Source organism: Parasteatoda tepidariorum, chromosome X1, assembly GCF_043381705.1.
Source record: "Parasteatoda tepidariorum isolate YZ-2023 chromosome X1, CAS_Ptep_4.0, whole genome shotgun sequence".
Taxonomy (NCBI): Eukaryota; Metazoa; Arthropoda; class Arachnida; order Araneae; family Theridiidae; genus Parasteatoda; species Parasteatoda tepidariorum.
The window spans coordinates 8,473,775-8,480,276 of NC_092214.1; positions in this window are offsets into that span (position 1 = coordinate 8,473,775).

The following is a 6,502-nucleotide window of genomic DNA, read 5'->3' on the forward strand; positions in this document are numbered from 1 at the left end:
ATTAGAAAACGATAGTGAAACGATGACCAGTAAGAAAATGTATGAATACATTGAAAAGAAATAATTTGTTAGCAGTGTTGAATTTTTGAAAAGAAATAATTTGTTAGCAGAGTAAAGTTTGATAGCTATTATCAGTCGAACATTCGGCTTATTTTTCACAGAAAATATAAACAACAAAGTTTTCATATCTTAGTTGTGATTTTCGAGAACCAATTGCGGCGTGACGTCATGAGGTGGGGAATCTTAGCTTCAGCTTTGAGTAAAGAATGAACCTTATTTTCTCTTTAGCCCTGCTAAAATCCAGTCTTACAGTTTATTACAGTTCTTTTTTAAAACCATAATTGAGTTTGTTTTATTCAATCTCATCTTATACGACAAAAACTACTAAACTTAACATACACAGCAAAAACGCAATCGCTGCAAATTCAACTGCCTACATAAATCTTAATTTTAAAGACTTATTGATGAAACAATGAAAAAATTTTATTCACGTGAAATATTTCTGAATTTATAATTTTTGTAGCATGTTTATGAACGTTTTTTATAAGTCGTGGTTCCGCCAAAAGAAATTAGAAACCACTGCTGTATATTTCATCTTTTCTTTGTGGCATGTTTTAATAGTTTTTGTTACAATTGGACAAGGTCCTTTTAAGTCGCCGTATTGTTGTATTATAATACAAAGTATTATTGTACCTTACGCCAAACGATCGGAAGCTATTTGGTATAAGAAGTTCGATTCCTCCCTTGAAGGTGCCTTGTAATACAACTCTATAATTTATGCTGTTTGATTTATTTGGTTGTTAATGTCGAATTAGAGCTACACTAAAAACTTTTTATTACCGACGTTGAACAGCCGATCCAATTTTGGGTTTACGACTACTAATGTTCACCTCCGCAGCCTTGTAAATTTGAACCAATCCAAAAGACAAGGAAACTCTTGGATCAGTATTCCCAGAGGTATGATTTGTTAGGACTATGTATGTTTGATAGGACTTTGAGACTCGACAGATTTAACGTGCACCTATCACCATTTACTAGACGGAGAGTCTTCGGCTGTGGGGGGGGGCAACCATGCTATCCCGGCCCTACACTAATGACTTAATGATCTGGTGAAAATGCTTGAACACACTATACTATCACTATTTAGATGAGACAACAGATGGCGATAGAAATTATCCGGTCACCTCACAATGCTCCCAGACCGTGAGTGAATTTTTTCAGACTTTGAAATTGCTGCGATCTACCATTTGATAGTACTAGTACTTTCATTCATGCGCACTAGAGCTGCACGATGGGCTATAAGCGATGGACTAGGAAACATCCCTGAGGGTGATCCGGAGACAACATGCATACGTCACATCCCGTTTTACAGGACGAACATATTTACACAATATCCATAGATCGTAATTTTGACCTGAACAACAGCACGATCGAACTCTGTTCACAGAGGTATTTATTTGTCATGGAAACTTGGAGGACTTTGTGACCCAAACAGATTTAGGGTGCACCAGTCACTATTTTGTACGCGGAGAGTCTTCAGCTGGTGGAGATCGGACTCACCACTTCTCGGACATTGGCCTAACGCCTAACCAACCCTTCTATCCTGGCCCCGTTGAAAATTACATCTTTTTCCAGGTCAGTTCCTGGTACCCGGCGAAAAAAATTTCTGTTAAAACTCGGATTTATGACCCGATAGGGTATTTAAAACGATATAAAATCTTATAATTTTCTATAGAAAAAATATTTTACGTGGTATAGTTCGAAAGAAAAATTTACAACGCACCTACATAAATACGAATGTCTATTTTAGTTTCATTTTTATTTTGAAACTAAATTTTAAAAAAAGGAATCTAAAAAGATTTGTGATGAATGTTGGATTTATAATAATGGACATAAAACTTAGTTGAGACATCTGCTAATTGGGAACTTTATAATTAATTTATTTTTTATTTTACTTAACTTTTCCATAGCATTCAATAACGTAGCGTCTCTTAAATGAAGGATATTTTTAAGAGTTTCAATAAAAAGAAAGTATATTGAATAAAAAGTATTTTAAATATCAGGATATAACTTTTAATCACCCGATGACTATAAACGTAATTATCGTGTCATGAGATATACTTTAGTACAATCAGGGGCGGATTCAGAAATTTTTCCTGGGGGGGGGGTCATAGACTCAGATTCCCCCCCCACACAATTAATTTGTTTCATAAAAGGAAAAAAAATTTTTTTTTTTTTTAAAAAAAAGAAGCTGGGTTTATTAATGCTAGTATTCTCATTTATTTTTTTCATAATGAACAATAAAACAATACATAAATAATTCAAGTATTCAAAATCTTTAAATAATAAATGTAATGCGTTTTTTAGAAGCTTTGGCAAATCTGTCAATGATTTTTTTTTAACATCCAAATTAATTTCTCGATAAATGTTTCATAATGCGAGTCCTTTTATAATTAATATTTATAGTAATTTTTTAAATATTTTATTTCTTTTGTAAACTATTAAAAAAAAAATATTTTAATTTTTTTTCTCCAATTTTTTTTGGGGGGGGGAGGTGGTCATGAACACTATGATCCCCCCCCCTGCTGGATTTGCCACTGCGTACAATTTCTTAAAATTTTATGTACTTGGTGAGCTTATCTTATTACCGATGCTGAGCAGAAGATTCATATATCGGTTTTCTTCTCCCTAATGTTCTACCTCAGAATCCAATTAATTTTGAAAATTCAAAAGATATTTTATGTGCTAGGTCATGCAACAAGGTGCAAATTTTCTTTCTTGAAATGAAATTAACGTGTATTTGTGATACAGGGAGAAGAAAACTATGAAACATTCGCATGGTTAGTCCGGTAATTGGAGAACTTTAACCAGATTTGTTGGAAATTTAAATTATTGAGTTAATGGTTAAAAGAGATATGTTTTAATAAAAATACAGATTTAACTTACTGATGACTAATTATAAAACACAACATGCTATTCAGAATACTTAGTGCAAAGTAGTAGTCAGTCACCATTTTTGTTATTCAGTAACATTAAAATTTTTAATTACAGTAAGATAAGATGCACATAAGAGTCTCTAAAGTTATATTTACAATACAATATAAGGTTTAAATCATTAATTTAAAATACATTTATACACTAATTCTTTAAAAAAATGTTAATGTAAACCGAACATCCGCGTAGCATATAGCAGTGAGTGAATCTCAAGGCGAATACAAACTAGGCTTAACAGAAAGAAATTATACATTATAAAATCAGTTAATACAGAACTCAGAGATTTAAAAATTAAATATAATTACCTTTGTTATACAATTAAAAACATACATATTTAGCGGCGAGTTTTTGCTTCGATTGATCACAGTTGAAAATTAAAATGATTTCTTGTTATCGTATTCCAAATTATAAACAAACTACTATTAAATATTCTACTTGGCGTTTCTTGATATTTAAAGCTCGCCAAGCTTAATGTTTTCGAAAGAGAAATTCGTTCTCGTATGTAATGAAAGTTTGCTCTAAAATTTTTATATTTAAATTACATATTTTATATTGTACATAATTTGATTTGATGTTAACCCGGAATAAAATGTTCCTTTGCACAATTTTTTGGGTTGTTCAACATCTTATTTGGAGAGATATTACACCACAGTTTTCACAATTTGGTGAATAGTTGTCCCCATTTTTAGTGTTGAGGTATTCTAAAAATTGTAACATTTAGTCTCATTTTTTATTCCCTTTTTCATTGATATATTTTTATTTAGTTATTTATTCAATATTTTTGTGTTTGTTTACAGACAATACATATCTTCTTTTCATGTGGAATTAGAATAAATTTATGGCTTCTTCGAAAAAACATTTGGTTTAAAAACAAGAACATTTTTAGTAATTTATTCGCGCTAATTCTTTCAAACCAATGTTATTTTTTCAAAGTTATATAATTGTTTGCACGATAATTAAAAGTTTTTTACTTAAAAATATATTTAATTTACCTCAGCACAAAAAATAGTGGCAACTGAAAATCACAATATTTTACATTGTATAAGCACAAATAATAATAGTATATTGTATTTATTCGTATGGTGAAAGCAAATTACTGGGAGACTAACACAAATATATCGGGTTTTTTTCAGTTAGCTTTAAATTTTATTCATAATAATTATATTAACTTTAAACAAGCATTTATAATTTTGTATTTATTTAATTATCATATTAATAAAGTGCAAATCGTTTTCAGCATTAAATTTTTGAATTTAAATATCCTTCTCATAAGCGGATTCCTTTCTTAAGCCTGCATCTCTGTCTCAACGAGCCTCTCTGATCGAGCTGTATCACTCACCAAATGATCGGTAGCGTAGAAGTAGCAGGTTCGAATCCCACCGGCTGTATCTTCTTGCTGATCTTCCCTGAATTGTACTATCTGTTTTTCTACTTGACAAAGGTTTATAAACCATATTTATGTCCTTGAGCACACAATCTTCTATGTATGTGTACCAATAAATAAATAAAATAAATCTCTGTCCCAAAGGATTCCACGTTATCATGGTTTACCTGATTTAAATTTCTGCTCAAGAGTAAAGTATGTCCTGCATAAAACAGTTACTTCAGCTAGATTATTAAGAAAATGATGGAATAGTTGACTTTTCAAAACTACAGTTCATTTTATCAATCGTTTTAAGGTAATAGTAATTCGGAATATGGTTGTGTCAAATAAATACGAGCGTTATAAGGCACTGCATATCCGGTAAAATTGGCTGTGGTACACAGTCTTGACACTTCCTGGGTCTTCAGACTAAAAAGCAAGATCCGGGTACCTGGTACCAGGTAAAAAATTCCCTTTGCTAGGTTCGGGTAATAAATAATGGATACTAAAAATCTGGCTGGTTACCGAGTAGGTAGGTAGGTACTTTATTTACGTCGCGCTACAGCTGCACAATGGGCTATTTGCGACGGTCTGGAAAACATCCCTGAGGATGTTCCGAAGTCATGCCATCGCACTTATGTACCGAGTAATTAACATTATACGGGACTTCGCCTGAAATCTGATTGGAAAAAATTATTTCGTCAACGTAAGCGTGCTTCCTAAAATTAAAGGGACAAAATTCATTTTTTAATTTTTGCATAGAAAATACTAAAGCATTTTTACCAATGCGTGAATAGAAAATTGATTTTAAAAAATTTAATGTATAATATAANGGAAAAAATTATTTCGTCAACGCAAGCGTGCTTCCTAAAATTAAAGGGACAAAATTCATTTTTTAATTTTTGCATAGAAAATACTAAAGCATGTTTACCAATGCGTGACTAGAAAATTGATTTTAAAAAATTTAATGTATAATACAAGTAAGAAATGAATTGTAAATATCATTTTCCCAAGTATTAATATTTAATTTCTGAATCATGTTAATATGGATACTTTGCTACTAAATTGAAGAAAGAAAATCAGATGATAGAATATTTTAATTGCACTCAGTGTTTACACTTAATATCTCAGTGTTTCAAGAAAACTTATTACCTTAGTTAGTTTTCATTCCGCTTCGATTTAAAAGCATTCTCCCAAAGCAAAACGAAAATACTATTTCCTATGCTTTGAGTATTTTAATCGCAATGTAATATGATCAAATGTAATATGAGGTAGTTTGTTAAAGTCTGAGTTGACCTACATTTAAAGGGTTCTACTCTATATTTCCCTATCACGCATTTCCTTGTTTAGTTAACAGTAATAATATTAATAGCTGTATTTAAGGATTGGACAAACAACCTGTTAATTTTTTTTTTAATTTTTGTTATGAGATAGACCTTAGATTTTAATTTCAAGTTAAAGAATGAACTTCAAAAATTCCAAAAACACCAAAATAAGCAACAAATTATTTAAAGTCACTCGAGATGGTAGGTGGCGCTAAAATCACCAATAATGCAAATATTATATGAGGCAGTTTTTTAAGTCTGCGTAGTCCTATACTTACAAGGTTTTACTCTCAATTTTATTATCACGCATTTCCTTGTTTAGTTAACAATTTTAATTATAGTAATAATATTAATTGGCTTAGTAAACTTTTTGAACAAGTAAAAAAAATTAATACTAATAAATTTCGAGATTTAACTGAATGAAACTTGTTTGTCGATAAAACCCATGTTAAATCTACGAGGAATTTTCATTTAATCTCTTTCCTATAAATTTTTTATCTTAGCGGATCACAGACTGCTAACCACATGTCTTAACACTCTAAACACAGCGGTCAGGCACGGGTATTATTATTCAAGTATTAATCCGTTATTTAGCTTTATAACAGAATAATGTGGGGAAGGGGGAGAAAAATAGAGTTGCATATCTACTTACACATTTTAGTATATAGTTTACAGAAAAAATAAAAATGTGTATCCAAAATCGCTGTATTTGAGTATTTACACGCTTTCATACAAGAGACAGACGGAATATTTCTGAAGGTGGACGATTTTTATGGTGGATTAGTAACTAATTAATTATGTTACCGGCAACTGAAACGAC